Source organism: Mya arenaria, chromosome 7 (assembly GCF_026914265.1).
Source record: "Mya arenaria isolate MELC-2E11 chromosome 7, ASM2691426v1".
Taxonomy (NCBI): domain Eukaryota; kingdom Metazoa; phylum Mollusca; class Bivalvia; order Myida; family Myidae; genus Mya; species Mya arenaria.
In genome coordinates this window covers 3,085,654-3,104,220 of record NC_069128.1, presented here as the reverse complement: position 1 = coordinate 3,104,220, position 18,567 = coordinate 3,085,654, and the positions used below count along the sequence as shown (strand labels likewise).

The window sequence follows — 18,567 nt, the reverse complement described above, 5'->3', positions numbered from 1 at the left end:
AAGGAATTCCACAGAGCTCTGAGAAAGTTGACAGAAGTGAAATGTTTATCAAATTGCCATAAATCATAGTTAAGTTCCGCTTTGGACAAGTGGAAATAGCGCTATATTATTAAGACCGCACTTGACTCAGTCAGCAGTGACATGGCTTAATACGCTACAAAAACAGGTGCTTACTTCGCCACACAGCTTATTTTCATTTAGTTGTATATTTGTGTATGAAATGGTGTTAATTTTCTTGTTTTCGTGCAAATTGTTTGAAAATTGTTAGATTCTTTGTCGGATTGTTCAGAATGTAATGACGATTAGAAACTGAAACTGGACCATTATTGTTGTATATTTATTGACAAAACAAACACATGAATCGAAAACAAAAGTCAGTTTTTTTATTTGGATGTAATCTACTGCATTGTGACATGAACATATATTTATTTCTCTACATACAAAGTGACTTTTGACATTTCCTACATTTTATATCACAATGTCAACAAGTGGGTTAGGGAGCTGTTGCTGAAATGTTTTCAATGAAGGACGAGCTTACAGAATATGAGGTGAGGTTTATTTATAATTGTGGCTGCATTTGTCAAGGTGTTTTGCAATATCTTATAATATGTTCAGCATTCAAAACTGTTTAAACAATATTTTGATGCCGGTGTAACTATTATAGATAGTGATTGGTGCTGATGTTAACATAATAGTTAGAGTTGATGCCGGTGTAAACATTATAGATCATGCTGCTGCTAATGTTAACATTCGAGATAATGATCATGCCAAGTTAACATTATAAACAATCATGATGTCGACGTGAACGTTATAGATCATGATTGTACCGATGTATACATTCTAGATAATGTAACTGCCAGTATAAATATTCTAGATAATGTTGCTGCCGGTCTTAACATTCTAGATAATGTTGCTGCCGGTGTAAACATTCTAGACAATGCTCCTGTCGGTGTAAACATTCTAGATAATGTTGCTGCCGGTGTAAACATTCTAGATGGTGATGCTGCCGGTGTAAACATTCTAGATAATGATGCTGCCGGTGTAAACATTCTAGATAATTCTGCTGTCAGTGTAAACATTCTAGATAGGGATGCTGCCGGTTTAAACATTCTAGATAATTCTGCTGTCGGTGTAGACATTCTAGATAATTCTGTTGTCGGTGTAAACATTCTAGATAGTGATGCTGCCGGTGTAAACATTCTAGATTATGTTGCTGCCGGTGTAAACATTCTAGATAATGTTGCTGCCGGTGTTAACTTTCTAGATAATGTTGCTGCCTATGTTAACATTAAAGATAATTTTGCTGCCGGTTTAAACAGTCAATGTTAAAACCGGTTTAAACCTTATAAACAATCTTAATACAATGCTGATACATGTGTAATCATTATACTCAATGTTGAAACCGGTGTAAACATTTGAGACAATGTTGATGCTGGTGTAAACATTATAGACAATGTTGATACCTTTGTTAACATTATCGACGATGTTGTTACCGGTGTAAACATTTGCGACAATGTTGATGCTGTTGTTAACATAATTGTCAATGTTAAAACCGGTGTAAATACTAAAGACAATGTTAATGTCGGTGATAACATTATTGACACTGGTGAACCTGTGTAAACATTATGGACAATGTTGATACCGGTGTAAACATGAATGTCCAAGTTGAAACCGGTGTAAACATTATATACAATGTTTATACCGGTTTTAACATTATAGATACTGGTACAACCTGTGTTAACATTATAGACAATGTTGATACCGGTTTTAACATTATAGATACTGGTACAACCTGCGTTAACATTATAGACAATGTTGATACCGGTGTGAACAATATAGATATTGATGGAAACATGAACGATATATTGTAATTGCGCCCGAAGACGTGTAAATGTTATTTACAATACAAGTGATGGTGACAATGCAATAGGGCCGATCGTTCACAATATTGTTAAAGTTATAAACTATACGTTGTTAACTTTTAAAAGAGAATTATTTGATTTTGCGTTCATATATTAAAAAACAAAACAAATACAGCTGTAATACTTGTCTCACATATTGTTAAAATACTGCCAATCACATGTGTCTCCATTAAACTTCCAGAGCAGTAAAGATTTGAAAGTTAACAACGATGACTTTAACAACGTTGTTAACTTGACAGAGTTCTGAACAATCGACCAAATATGTTATTAATGTAAAAAGTAATTTCTTGTGAATGTGTTTCCAGAAAAATAAAACTTGTATTCAAAGACGCACAATTTTCTTATCCGCAGATTCACTTAAACCAAATAATTTCTGGGCCTAAACTTTACAAGTGTCTTAAGTCTCGCGGTGCACAGATGGCTTTTGTCTTGGACTGTTTACTAACACGTGTCACATTGTTTGTAGAAAATGGGCCGCTTATGTTCTCTCTATACATGCACGTGTCAGTCGGATCAAAACTGTTTACAGTACGGCATGAAAGATGGGTGTCAAAACAGCTGGGTACAGACTAGAACACACATTGACTTTTCCGATGCTTTTATAAACGTTAAGACACCCAGTATATCGAGTACCCAATAAGCTTACATGATCACAGTTACGTGCCAGTACTCAGTTTGCCCCACCCATAAGGCTGGGAACACAGGAACACTCCCAGCTCTAGCGATTAGTCAATCATTGGTGGTTCGCCGCGGTATATGACATTCATAGTTGAACTTATAGTATATATCTTGTTTCAAATTGACAATTTAATTTTACTAGTATACGTTTAAAAACGTTTTTATCCACACATGTTTATTGATTATTTGGTGCTCTTTAAAAAGGGCAATAATATCGCAAATCATATCGGAATAACTGCAGACACAAAAAAAACTCCATAAACAATCGTGTGTTGTTGTTTTTTAAGTCTTAGAATGAGCCCTTCTTGTTATCACCGTTTACTGTGTGGTAGTTGAGAGACAATCGCTCGTTAAATCTGTTTACACACATGCGGACACGGCCCATTGAAGATGGTTAAACCTCTATCTCTAATTGACCAGCATCCCACAGACCTCGCGTATGTTTCGTTTTCGTATGATTATTGCATGCATTTTAAGTTTAGTTTTCTACCAGAAAAATGAAACAACAACAAAAAACAAACAAAACATCCTAATTAAGGAAGAAACAGGCTTGAATTAAGAAGTTAACCCTTACCCTAAAATTTTGAATGCGATGTATATTGAAAGTACGTCCTATGTTTTCTTTGCTTCAAGTAAGTAGCCTTAGTGGCAAAAATGATGTAAGTGGAATAAAAAAAAACAGATATACCATTTTTGTTTTACACCGATCGATGAACATACGGTGCACGCGAAAAGTGGCATTTCTTTTATAACACTAGAAAATACAAGTTAAAATGAAGGTAAAATGCACTAAAAACTGTTTCAATGAAGGTTGTTTTTACCACACAATGATTTATTACATCAGAGTAAATCGAACGTACAACAGTTACCAAACAAAGATTCCACTATCATGTTTTTATTCCGGGGTATAAAGTACCGGGTGTAAGGGTACGGGTTTGGAACTCGTCTGCCAACTCTAATTAGGAATTTTATCAATTGCAGCAATTACTGACGCCGAGAATTTCCCTTCAGTTATCGCAAGTGGAGTGCCAATGCTGAGGATATAGTACGTTCCCCCTATCACTCGATATAAAACAGGGAATAAACAAAACACTACTTTGTACCATCGGGCTGCGCTTATCAGCCTTTGTAGACAATGCTGGATGTCAAAGGTAGGTACCCTTAGCTTTATTTATAGCTACTGCAAATGTATCAGAGAGGTTGCGAAATACTACTTGCACGAAATACTTCTTGTACGAAACACTACTAGTAAGAAATACATCTTGTACAAAACGTGTACCTGTACACATACCACTTACAAGTACACATCACATATAAAAGTACCCATACCACATATAAGTACACATAACACATACAGGTACACATAACACATACAGGTACACATAGCACATATAAGTACACATAACACATACAAGTACAGATATCACATATAGGTACAGATACAAGAACACATTCACATACAAGTACACATACAACATACAAGTACACATACCACAAACAAGTACACATACAACATACAAGTACACATACAACATACAAGTACACATACCACAAACAAGTACACATACAACATACAAGTACACATACCACAAACAAGTACACATACCACAAACAAGTACACATACAACATACAAGTACACATACAACATACAAGTACACATACAACATACAAGTACACATACAACATACAAGTACACATACCACAAACAAGTACACATACCACAAACAAGTACACATACAACATACAAGTACACATACAACATACAAGTACACATACGACATACAAGTACACATACCACAAACAAGTACACATACCACAAACAAGTACACATACAACATACAAGTACACATACCACAAACAAGTACACATACCACAAACAAGTACACATACCACAAACAAGTACACATACAACATACAAGTACACATACAACATACAAGTACACATACCACAAACAAGTACACATACAACATACAAGTACACATACCACAAACAAGTACACATACCACAAACAAGTACACATACAACATACAAGTACACATACAACATACAAGTATACAACATACAAGTACACATACAACATACAAGTACACATACAACATACAAGTACACATACAACATACAAGTACACATACAACATACAAGTACACATACCACAAACAAGTACACATACCACAAACAAGTACACATACAACATACAAGTACACATACAACATACAAGTACACATACAACATACAAGTACACATACAACATACAAGTACACATACCACAAACAAGAACACATACCAAATACAAATACACATACCACATATAAGTTCACATGCCATATATAAGTAAACATACCACATACAAGTACACATGCAAGAGCATATACCAAATACAAGTTCACATGCCACATATAAGTACACATACCACATACAAGTACACATTCAAGAACACATACCCCATGCAAGTATACATACCACATATAAGTACACATAACACAAATAAGTACACATACCACATGCAAGTACACATTCAAGAACACATACCACACACAAGTATACATACCACATATAAGTACACATAGCACAGATAAATACACATACACGCCGTATTTCACCACCGCGCTATGATTTACCAGTTTAAATAGATGGCTTGGATATTCTTTTGGCATGTTAATCATTGCACTGTAAAATGAGCCGCAACGCGCGGTTTTGGGCGCGGTTTTGGGCCTTCAGTGGTTTATTTGCTATCTTGATTTCTTGGGTATTTCAATTCAATTAACTTTCAGGAAGCAATGATGATATCTCTTACATTGCGAAACATATTTTACAAGTTAGACCATGCATTGCGTATTTTGAATACTGAATTTGACGTCACACACTTGATAACGAATGTATGTGCAGTCGAACCCCGTTGGCTCGAACTCGTTTGCCTCAAATTACTCGTTGGCTCGAACTGGATGAAAATGTCGATTTCTTTATACTGAAGGTAAGCATTCCTGCTTGGCTCGAATTTTACGAGGCTCGAGGTATTTTCGCCGGTCCCTGGGAGTTCGAGCCATCGGGGTTCGACTGTATCATTGAAATGACACCATTAGTATCGTCTGAATATCACAACCAGCTTATAATTTTGTCATATACCAGATTTTTATGTATCATTAATGAAGTAGAGATTGATGAATCAATTTAGTATTTTTAAACAATGAGGCCATTTGAAACAGATAAATGCAGTCAAATTCCGTTGGGACGCAATATTGATATGGAAATGTGCGTTAAAGGGACTCGCTCGTGTTATTTAAAAGGCACTTTTTATGACGTAATAAAAGTTGTTAATTCATCAGGAGTGTTAAAACTAAGATACTTAAGGCTGGAACCCTTTAACAAATGTTGATATATGCTCAAATATAGTACAGTACTTGAAGTTCACGATTTTGATAAGTTTTAGGAACGCTTTTCAACAAAAGGCTTACAGGCTAATTTATCCCTCATCTTATGTAGGATCATTGTGGGTGAGCGGTTTTGTTGTCCGTTTTTCTGATTTTATCTTGACTATACCGGCGTGGGTTCCCTCCCTACTTAAATCAGTTTTTTTTTAGACTTAAATTATATTCTTTCCTGCATTTTCGGTATCAGAGAGTCAAATAATTATGATATAAGCGTTTTCAGATGCATTAACTTGAAATCAAATTTGTCCAAAAACATGAGCGAGTCCCTTTAAGTGAATATAACAAGAAATGAAGACAATCCTGGTCAATGACCTGACGTTTAAACAGAAATGTTTGGAAGAAATCACGTTGAAAAATCATTATTTTGGGCATTATTTGTTTAATGACATGCGGCTAATATGCTTGTCATAATGGCCTCCGCCTTTAAACCATAATTGCGCTGGCACTGAACGGTGCACAACTTTTTCTAAAAACGTTATATTAAGTGAATTATTTAAAGCATTACTTTTTACTAATTTCATGAAATTAGATCGAAACAACAAGTGATATATTGTGGTAAGGATTGAGGAGATAGATAGAAGCTCCTCTCTGCTTTAATAGTTAATTGATTTGATACCAATTCGAATGTTCACCGCAGAAAATAAGATTTAAATCGTGGGATTGGAATGGAAAAGTATATGAAAGCAAGCACTGGTGTGTCGAAAAATACGTAGCTAAATCAGTCAACTTGAAAATAACTTTCTAGACTTATTTATGCCTGTAGACAGGGGTTGAGGGGGAAATATTTGAAGGAAATTGTGTGAGGGGTAATTTATATAATGTAACTTAATGTCATCATTGCACTAACACAAATATCTGAAAACTACTAAAAGACAAATTGTCATAGAAATAACTGTCCACAAAGGATGACAGACACCGAGAAAAAAAAATAAAAAAAAATAAAGCAAAACCTTACAAAATAACGGGCAAAACACAATTAAAATCCATGCTTTTTCCCGCTGCACTTCTTCAAAACCCGCATGAAACATTGACGTTTACCTTGTAAGTATCGCCGTCGTTTTTACGTTTAATCGTGTGTGGCCTAGCGCTTTACGTTTGTGACACGGCTTAAACGTTATAATTGACGGGTGTGTTTTTTAATTTCAAATGTATTAACTGTTCAATATTCTTGTTTCTTACGTAATAGTCAATTGAATGTACGCTCGTAAAAATGTTATATTGTATGTGCATATGCTCTTTCGCGATAATTGATTAAACAAAACGTGCATTTATACGAGGTATCTAGGTTGCAAACATTTAAATCTAGAACGTTATTTTAGTTTGGCAGTATTTCGACCTTGTCACACGACGCAGTACATTTTTAAACTGTTTTATAACAAATATAAACATATCAATTATATATAACACATATTAAGTGACAAGTGACACTGACCACGATTTTCACAACGCAATGATTATATTACGTCTGATCATTGTGACCACGTTCATTACGTTTCTGACGTTCGGCGGCCGCCCGGCTGTCTTGTCCCTTAATTGGCGGCTGTTGATAGACAACTGGCTGTTGGTGCCCCGGTCAGGTCACCGGCGGGGACCGACGGACGGAGCGGCGCCGGTCCTGACATATAGGCTGTGTCATAGTGGCACGTGGTTAACTAATTGTTGCGATCAAGGAAAAGCACTTTTATTTTGCACATTTCTCGGGCGTTTTAATAGGACACTGAATGATTTCACGTTTTACTATAAATAGCAGCAACATATTTACCTTTTGATTTATAAAACACAAGTATGATCTTAAATAATGATTTAATGAGTTTGTAAAGTAGATATTCGTTTCATGAAACCTTACATTTGCCGTTGGGGGATGGTTCATGTGTCCTATTATTTTGACAAGTAGCCGATATACCAATAACAAATTAATTACAACTGCAGTTTATTGTAACTTCGCAAACGTACACAACATAACGAACAGTTGCGTAGCTACATATAGGCCTTGAAGGCCCGGGCCTACAACTTTTTTGGACAATTTGCATAACTCAAAAATGCAGCAAAAACTACTCAAACACTTTGAACAACTCAAAAGTCTGCTTTATTTTAACGAAATCAATTTTGGTGTTGTATTTTTAAACTACGTGCTGGGTGTTTTTCTTGGTTTTATTGTAATCATTGCAGTTGTAATGTATAATTGAGTGTGTGTAATATGCATATAAAAGTCCACAAACTCACATAGAATCATCGGGCCTACAAGCTTTTTAGACCCTAGCTACGCCCCTGACGAATACAGGTAATATTGATGTTTTATCCAAAAAAAAGAGTAGGTATTCGTACATTATATAGTAGATGCATTTTTCATTAATATCATGGTCACAGTTGTTTTGTTATTGTATAAACAAAGTACATTCAAAATATATTCGGCAAATAATATGTTCATAAGGTTTCGAATCCAGATTTCCATGACTAAAATGTTGTAATAAATATCCGCCTTATATAACAATATCATTTCAATTTTCATGGTCTTATATTCAAAAAAGAAAAGTTGTTATATTTCACTCGGTCAATTTTCATACAATTTGAGACAGCTAACATTGAACGCCAGACCCTTAAATGCCCGTATCATTTTCCCGTACTCAATAGTAGCGATGTCAAAAAAAATATCCACCGTTCAGTAACAGGTGAACACAATTAATTTACAAACACCGAATGTCAATAGTTTGATATATAGCCACTGCTAGTTTTTCTTTTCTAAACGATTATTAATTTTGACGTGAGTGCGCTCCAATTGAAGACCTGTCATTTTCCGTGAAAGTCTATAGTGTGGTGGCGAATAAGGATTTTAGTTGATTTCACAGATTCTTTACAATAGTTATTTACTGTGTTTAAATATAGGTGCATGTGTTATCAATTTCAACAACTTGAATCGCTTAGATTTAAATATTGTCAATTGTGCGTTTTTGGAATGTTGCGTATGATCGGTAAGTTGAAGTGTTTTCAGTTTATAAGTCTATAAACGCTCTCATGTAACTATATATACTTGTGACATTTTGTCAACAATCGTGTCGTTATATGCTTGGTTGCAATGAGATATATTTTTGAAACAAATAAATTGGCTGGAGATATTACCATAGGCTTATGCGATGGGATTGAGGTGTGTGCATATTAAGTATGTCGTGACCACGACCTAAAGATAACAAAACAACTAAGTCGTTAGAACGAGGTACTTTGTCGTGGCTACGACCTTATGCTTATGTAGATTTTACGGTGGGATTGAGATGTGTGCATTTCTATGGTAAGTCGTGGCCACGACCTAAGTATAACTAAGTTGTGGGTCGAGATAGTTAGTCGTGGCCACGATAACTTAGTCGTTAGATCGAGATAGTCGTGGACACGACTTAAACAGACGTAAGTCATTGATCGAGATAGTTTGTCGTGGCCACGACGTAAACAGAACTTAGTCGTGGGTCGAGATAGTTAGTCGTGGTCAAGACCTAAAGATAACTTAGTCGTTAGATCGAGATAGTCGTGGACACGACTTAAACAGAAGTAAGTCATTGATCGAGATAGTTTGTCGTGGCCACGACGTAAAGATAACTAAGTCGTGAGAACGAGATAGTCGTGGACACAACTTAAACAGAACTAAGTCGTGGGGACGAGATAGTTAGTCGTGGCTACGACATAAAGATAACTAAGTCGTGAGAACGAGATAGTCGTGGACACAACTTAAACAGAACTAAGTCGTGGGAACGAGGTAGATAGTCGTGGCTACGACATAAAGATGACTAAGTCGTGGGGACGAGATAGCTAGTCCTGGCCACGACATAAAGATAACTAGGTCGTGGGGCGAGATAGCTAGATGTGGCCATGACATACCAAGGCGTAAGAACGAGATACATGTAGTAAGTCGTGATGACATCACACATATCACTGATATGCCACCGTAAGATTTACAAGTAAAACACTTTTCGAGATTTAACGGTATGATGCCGAACACATGTTGCTTGGATGGCCCCGATATCTATACAAATCCATATATATGATATAGTAACAGTTTTAGGCTTATAGTGCCTGTCTATGTTCTGTAGAAACACATTGCACGTGTGCGTATGAATACATTGCACGTGTCGTAGATATCCCTTGAATATGTAACTAATACTCGTTAATAAAAGCTATGTGTAGATTTATTTCCATAGTACTGCAGGTAAATGTTATATAATTATTTTCTTATTTACTGTGAAATATGCTGTCATCTTGACCCCAAATTCCATATTGACCGATGCGATAGCCGGTCAATATGAGCTTCACATGATATATTATGACGTCATATGCTTAACTGTTTCCTCTCTTTAAACATACAGCTTGGAATATGGCGTTTTGGAAGTGATTTTCTCAGCGTTATTTTGACTTCATATGATTAACTGTTTCCTGTCTATAGACAGGCAGGGTCAATATTGCGCTTTATTATGTCTACGAAAATTGCAGTTTTTGTCCAATTATCACCGGTTTATTTATAGACCATGTGATAAATATATTTAGTTTGCCATCTGCAACATATGCCGGTGATTATTCAACTATTTCTTTAAAATGGTATGCCGGACCCTCATTATCTACTGCTTTAAACGAACTGCAGTTTTACCGTCAACAAATTTACCGACAAAGCATAAATTATGTAACTGATTAAATAAATATAAATGGCTGTAACACTTGTATAATTGTAAAAAAGAAATTGTTTTCATTTACATTTTATTACGGGGCTTTAAGTTGTGCGTGACATGCAATAGTGACATTTACTCATACATTTTTTTTTCTTTAAAAGCACTATTTACTATCAAACGGAACATCTAAAACTCTTAACTCATACGCATTAGAAACAATTTGTCAACCCTCTTGTAAACAATTGAATGGTTTTATTTGAGCTAATGAGAATTTTTGCATTACGATACCCGCCCATAGACCGCCTTATAATCGCTTCCTTTGTTACCCGCGAAATATGATACGTGGACATGTTGTAAAACGGGGTATGGACACTTTAAGACATCACCTTGGTTAGTATATTAAAGGGGCTATACACCAGATAATGCAATTGCTAGATAAATTAAAAAAAATGTCAAAAACCTAAATAAAATTGACATTGTTGTGTACAACGCATCGAATCCAACTCACTGATGTATCACATCGCTTACGACACATGCATCTTTCGCAGTTATTGCGCATTGTTCCAATTCGAAATTTACTAGGGTTGTCTTCCACGTAAATCCCAGTAAGTTTAAAAATAGCGTCGCTATATTGATCTGTACTCATAAACAGATATGATTTACACTTGGACACTAGTATGCGCTATTTTTAACGGGAAAACACAGATGAGCCAGCAACATGATTGTTGCAATTATTATTTTAACCATGTAAAGTGATGTACTAGTATTATCAACCTACTATAGTAGCTCGCAATGGCGATTCTAGGCTTTGGTTTGAGGAAATACTATATTTGCCGATTTTTGGATCATCTGGTGTCATGTCCCTTTAGGCTGAGAAAGAAGTGTATAAGAGATAGAGAAGCAGAGGAATGGCCACTATGCCATGCATTGTCAGAGGGTGGAGCACCCTAGAATAGTATTACAGAACAGTTTAATCTTACATTTGTCATAGTTGTTCTTGAGTATACACGTGTAAGCCTCATTTCTGAACATTTAAATTTTCATTTTACGGTCGAACCCGTTGGTTCGAGCTCGCTTGGCTCGAATTCCTCGTTGGCTCGAACTGGTTGTAAAGGACCGATTTCATTATACTGAAGGTAAACAATCCCGCTTGACTCGAATTTTCCGAGGCTCGAGGTATTTTCGCCGGTCCCTGGGAGTTCGAGACAACGGGGTTCCACTGTAGTCCAGCAATGCTTTTATCCTGAATATTTACATTTGCCTCTGAATTATTGCCAGGAACTCAATTGCCTGAAGGTCAAATGTCAGTATAGCTATGGTAGGAGTGAAAATAAACAATTCCTTATGAAGAAAACATTTATTGCTCTTGTTGTGTCTTTCTTTCGAAGACACGTTATCATTTTGAAGGATTCAAAGAACCTAAATATACGTTAGCAAAACCTTTGCCAGCTTTTCTAACCTGTTTAAACTTTGTCATGCAATACAGGCATCATTTTGAAACTCGTAGAAGTGATCCACACCATGCTTTACAATATACATTATCGTCTTGGTTCGATTCGAACGCTGCTGCCATACATGTGTCTGTTTGTTTGTTCACATAATCTGTGTGTATCATGCAACCGGGCCATTAGTGTCTACAGCCCTACATGCACGGGTCAAATCAGATTGCATGGGCTGCAGTAATATGTCACTCACCCCTGACCGTACCGTCTGCACAGGGGGGAGGAACCCCATTTGATTGTATGTGGATGGTAAAACAATTATGTAAGAGAATTGCATTAGTGTCAACAAATTAGCTTGCATAGACTCCAGTTATTCGTGAACCAACCCATGACCTTGGTTTTTGAACTAGGGGACTGGGTAGTAATGGGTGTAACTAAGTACGGGTGGGAAACACAATGAAAGGGGGAGTGCATCACTGATCAGTGTCTACATGAACTGATCAAGCTTCGGTTATTTGTCAACCATCCTTGACATTGAGGTATGCACTTGGGGAGGGGGTAGATGTGTACCACACGGAGAAGTGTCACTTAGGCTGCAGCAGGCTTTCAAGCTGGCCCTTCTTTTTCCTTTTTTGGCTCCTTCTTTTTCCTTTTTTTCGTGAAAAAGCCTTTTTATTACTTCTTTTTTTGTAAAAAAAGTTCGAGAAATAAAAGAAAGTTTTTACTTAATTTTATGCATTGATTGAATAATCTTAAACTTGTTTTTTATTTTTATAAAAAGCCACTTTTAATATGTCTGTAGTATAAGTTTAATGCAGAGGGGTTTTATTATGAGAATGAGTGGTGCATGTGGACATGTCAGAGACACCATTTCCAGGTTCATCTCCTCATCCTGTGGCTGAATCCCTCTTGAAGCACTGGTTTCTAAGCAAAGATAACTACATGTACATTACAATTGAAATATAGGTTAAGTAATAATTTATTTGCACCCAAAAAGGTAAATAAAGAGCCCTATCCCTAAGTTTTGCTCTTAGGATCCCTATTTTACCCTATGTTTCAAAAAAATCCTCTTACTTTTATCCCTACTTTTTGTTATTGGTCACTTGAAAGCCTGCTACAGCAATAAGTCAACACACCTTAATGGAGGAACGCGGTGTTTGTTTTGTTTGAATATTTGATTGCAATTCGTTCAAATGTGTGTTGCATACGATCAAAGAGGCTTTTATATGGGTCCGCACGTACCACTTCCGTACCTAAACACAGAATATAACACATTTTACATCTCATTACATTGTGCCGTATAATTACGGAAATTGATTATAAGAATTAATTCACATTTTATCATTTCAAAGAGTATTTAAACTTGTCAATAAGTCTTTATGGTGAAATTCACACCATCGAAGCCTTGTAATGCCTGTCAATTTCCTGTTGAGTTTACATTATATGTTATTATTAATTAAAGCATGGTTGTTTTGATTTGTGAAATGATATTGTCAATATTATGAATATGCTTTGATTTGATGTTGCCCTACTTAAACACACAGGGTTTTTTAATGAATAGTTTAAATAAATGCACCATAATTCAAATCAATTATGGATATGAGTGGATTTGTTTATTATAGCTATCTACAAATAATTTCTTTACCCTCGTTGATTAAATAAGGGCTCTCTTCAATTGATTTTGGGATTTCTCTAGGAAGATTCCTGTAACACCCTGCCCTCAGGTTTTGTTACCAGCGTGAGGCAAACTATTCCTATCACACGCCCCCAAGCCAAACAGTTAACGGTGACACTTTGAATTGGTATTACTGTGTTACTTCATATCAGTAAATAAAACATTTATAAAAAGAAACTGACAATTTCTTCACTGTTTCAGTGCTAGTGTTTTGAGATCTCAATATGAATGGAAAAGTATAAATATTGATCAAATTAGTTTCAGTTCCTTGAGGCGCACTGTTTCTCGCCCATGTTTACATTGCAAGAAAGTGAGTTTTCTTAAGTCAACGTATTATATACATAATCGGGTGTCTGGCAAAGTTTGAAGTCTTAAATGTGTAACTCATGTTCATGACGTCCAGAAGCATGCGTAATGCTATTTATTTTCTTAATTACAAATGTCAAAATATGTATTCACTCAAACGTATGTTGCAGTTTGGCAAGCATATTTATGGCAGGCATAAAATTGTTGATATATGTATTTTATGTACTATTTACATGCATTTTGTCATTAATCGAATGTGATGCATTACTCTTGTACACAAAATCATCATTTATAAGCAGATGTCAGCCCTTCTATACATCTCATTAACGGACAAGGGCATCCATTATATTTTACACCCGCGCTGGCTCAAATATCAAATTGCCGTAGTTTACATTTTGATTTGGGCTCATTTTGACAGCACCCATTGTGGTTACCCCTAGGTCCCCCCTGTGAATAACAAGTCTGAAACCCAACACAGCCTACTATTCAACAGAAATAAAATACAATGTATTTCGGATGCACTGCTCAGTTTTCGTGCCTGAAGATTAGCGCAATCTTGCGGCTCGTAAATTATCTTTGAGTTGATTTAATCTTCTTAAGAGTTGTTTTTGTGTTATTTATGAGGTTTAAGTTATACAATAAGTATATACTTTATTCAGGGTTTGTGTTGGATTACATCTGATGTGAACATTATATGTAAGTAAATAATTGTTAAGGTGTTTATTGTTAAAAAAGTAGAAAATCCAAAAAAAGCTGTCAGTTTAACTTGTTTAATATTAATTCAAATTGGATTTTAACGCTAGTGTATCTTTTAGACAGTAGGTATTAGATCTATAATATCTTTAAGGTATATGATACAAATGAAAATTAATAAATAACAGTATAGTTAATGGATAATTCGGACAACTATCTTAGTCTTAAGACACATGTTTACTATACATGATAAATTATGCCAAGAGTGATTCCTGTGCGGTGGTACGTACTGGCCAGTTTATGAATTATATGTCATAACGTTTATTTTTTCATACCGCTACATACATAATACAAAACATACTTTGCGCTTTAGTTTGCGTTTTTAATTATTTATATTGTTTTCATCCTATTAAAGGTAGTCGATACATACACATTACGCGGATGCCTCGGTCCATGCTCGCTATTGTCTGAATTTTAGACTCAGGCTCAGAAAACTGATTTATTAAATGTTTCAAAATATCTAAAATACATTTTTGTATAGCGAGTTTTGACAGAAGAGTTTTGCCTGATTGTAGAATATGTATATGTGTAACACAGACAACAGTTTTTACTATCTTTGCTCATATAATAGCGTTTTTACAACACAATTAAAATTGAGCTTTTCTGTGTCTGAGTCTAGAATTTAGACTTATGATGCTATTGAATACGTACCTTGGTCACCCCATTGTGTTTTGGTATTGTATTTCAAAGAGTTTCAAGTGCAGAAAAAAAGAGCATTCACATTTTACCGAGGTAATATGACAAACAGGTATTTTGATTTTCTAGGAAAGTAAGTTTACCTTTTATTTTACACGCAGTTGAAATTAGGAGAAACATACAAACTGTAATAACTTTGTGTGTCTTATACTGGTCATATTTGGTCATTTACTTGATATTTTCGTATTCATCATTTATTTACCTCTCTAATGATACCAAAAGTGCATGGGGTCGCACAGGCATAAAAATACACATTATGGTTCATGGAGATATCAGAGAACTAGCATAGTTGTGGGGCTGATACCTTAACACAGATGTTTGCTATACATGAAAAATTATGCCTGTGATTCCTGAACGGTTGTGCGTACTGGACAGTATACTTACAATATGTCAGGACGTTTATTGTTTCATTCCGCTATGTAATGATAAATACATAATATAAACAGGTGTTTTTATATTAAACAAAAACATGTGGAAAAATGCAATCGCTTATGACAATATTTAATTAAAAGTATGAAAGGGCAATGATTTCCGTAGAATCCTTGTACGAGTTATTGCCCCCTCATAATCGTAAAACTTAAATATAAAACAACTAGAACAAAGCATTGAAAATCATCTAGCCATTTAAGGTTCATTTCTATTTGCAAAGGAGACCACCCCTCACTAATTAACACGAAATAAGGTGTAATTTTAAGCACGTGCGTTTCAAAACAAAAACAAAGAGCGTCCACAGCGGCGGTCATTTGTCATAAGCGTCACTTTCCACTTTTCGATTAATTATATACTCATATTCCAAATGTTTGTAAGTGACTCAACCCTGTTTCTCGATTCATAGTTTTTTCTTTCATTTATAACTTGTTAAAAAATAAATCCGTACCATTGTCCGACAAACATTTTTAAAAAAAGAGACGAAAAAAAAGAACACCATCCTCCTATTCCCGTGGCAACTCGCTAGCTGCTGGTGTTGTCTAACGTTACAGTTATTAATCTAACCCATCATTAATTACTCCCGGTGCGTGTCAACTCACTAATGTAGTGACTGCCGTTGTCATAAACCTCGGCACACTGTCCCTTTTCAAATCTAGCCTGGCTTTGGGTTATGTTGTTTAAGAGTCTTACAATGAAAGTACTTTATCTGACATCCTTTCTCCTTCTCCCACCAACTCTACCTCATCATCAATAGCAGCACCGGCAGCAGCACCAGCAGCATCAGCAGAAGCACCAGTAGTCAGGGGCGTACCGATGCATGCCTCAATACGTCCAGGCGTACAAATCTTTGTTTCCCACTTGAAATGGCATCCTCCTCCTCTTCCTCCTCCTCCTCCTCCTCCTCATTCTCCTCCTCCTCCTCCTCCTCCTCCTCATCATCATCATCAATCATCATCATCACCACCACCATCACCAACACCATCATCATTATCACCATCATCATCATCATTATCATCATCGTCATCATCATCATCATCATTATCATCATCATCATCAGTATTTTGGTCATATAATGAAAAACAGAAATGAAGAAAGAAAGAAAGAAAGAAAGAAAGAAAGAAAGAAAGAAAGAAAGAAAGAAAGAAAGAAAGAAAGAAAAAAAGAACGAATAAATACTTGATTTGTCTTAAACACTCAATTCGTAAATGAAAATATTTCAGATATATCCACAATTCAAAGACTTAGTCTTGTCTATGTTCCAGTCGAATATCTTTACTTCTGTGTTGTATCATTTGACGTAAATATTCTCCCGAAGATATTAATGAGCGTCTAGAGGATATGATGTTGTCATTAATATTTATTTTATTTCATCTGTCTGTGATTACTTTCATATTTTTGTCATTCTGGTCGTCCAAAAGAACGTTTTGACTTTAATGTTTCGAAAAATCGAAGGGCTCCTATGTATGTTTGATTGAATTTTGTTGATTAAATTTGTGAATAATTTATTTAAAAGTGCATGAGTGGATTTCCCTATGCAATTTAGAAAACAACAATTGTCGAGTTTGCACTACAAAACTATTTGTGCCCAAACACAAACAATAATTTGATGGATTGACAATATTCGAAAATATCGATTAAAATATTGAAACAGAAACATTCTGGAAACATTTTGAATGATTTTGCTTAAACACATGTCGTGTTTAAAAGATGCACTCTTACTCCCAAATAAGATTTACCACAATTAATATTATTGTTTTAAAATTACAAAAAGGATTAATAAATGTCAAACACAATAGTTCTTATGAAGGATACCAAGTTTAATTTGAAAAAAATGAGCATAAAACACGGTATTTCTACCTTATGAGACTATAGTAGTAAATATTTTAGCATTGACCAATCATTTAATATTTTGCGCCATCTGCTATTAAATACACGGTTACAATCTTGTTTTCGGTATTAACATTTTTTATAAATGCATTATTTAGTTAATAGGTAAAGGTTTATCAGTCAAAATTGACATGTAAACATGTATGTATTGATTTTGAGTAAGAGTGTCACTTTATGCTATCGATGATTACTTCCAATATAATGTTTGTACGATTTATATTCTTCTTCGTGAAATATTTTTTTCTTAATTTGCAATTATTTATAGTAATTTTACGGCATCTTTTTTGTTGGTTTAGACATTGTGTAGTGATTAACATATATATGGAGCGAAAATGTATATTCTAAAATGGATGTGTGTTGAAGGAATTCGTATAAGTTGTTTTGATCAGTCATAGTTCAGCTAATTCTTGTGAAGTATTATCAGAACGCTTATAACAATAACAAAACGCAATTAAACGACCATATAAGAGATCTGTTGCTAACAAGAATCTTATCTTTCTTTATATAAGAAATAGACAGAAAATGCTCTTTGTGCTAGTAACGCTATAAGTAATGGCTTTTTTTTTTTTTAATTTTTTTTTATATAACAAAAATATTTTTTTTAGCACGAATCACATCCCTCAAAGATAAACTAACAAAAAATATTATATATGTGTGTATGGAACAGACTTAAACTATTCATTGACAGCAACATACAGACAGG

General features: G+C 35.1%; 1 protein-coding gene across 2 annotated transcripts in view; it reads left to right on the top strand.

Moving 5' to 3' along the window:
* Positions 1-236: 236 nt before the first annotated feature.
* Positions 237-18,567, top strand: part of LOC128241834 (frizzled-5-like) — a 53,942-nt gene continuing 35,611 nt past the window's right edge. Inside the window, exons 1-2 of one of the 2 annotated variants that reach the window (XM_052958928.1) lie at positions 237-548; positions 3,582-3,751. The gene's annotated coding sequence lies outside the window, so the exon portion shown is untranslated. Of the gene's footprint in view, positions 549-3,581; positions 3,752-14,716; positions 14,796-18,567 lie in introns of those variants that run through there. The other variant, XM_052958929.1, reaches the window with a different exon arrangement.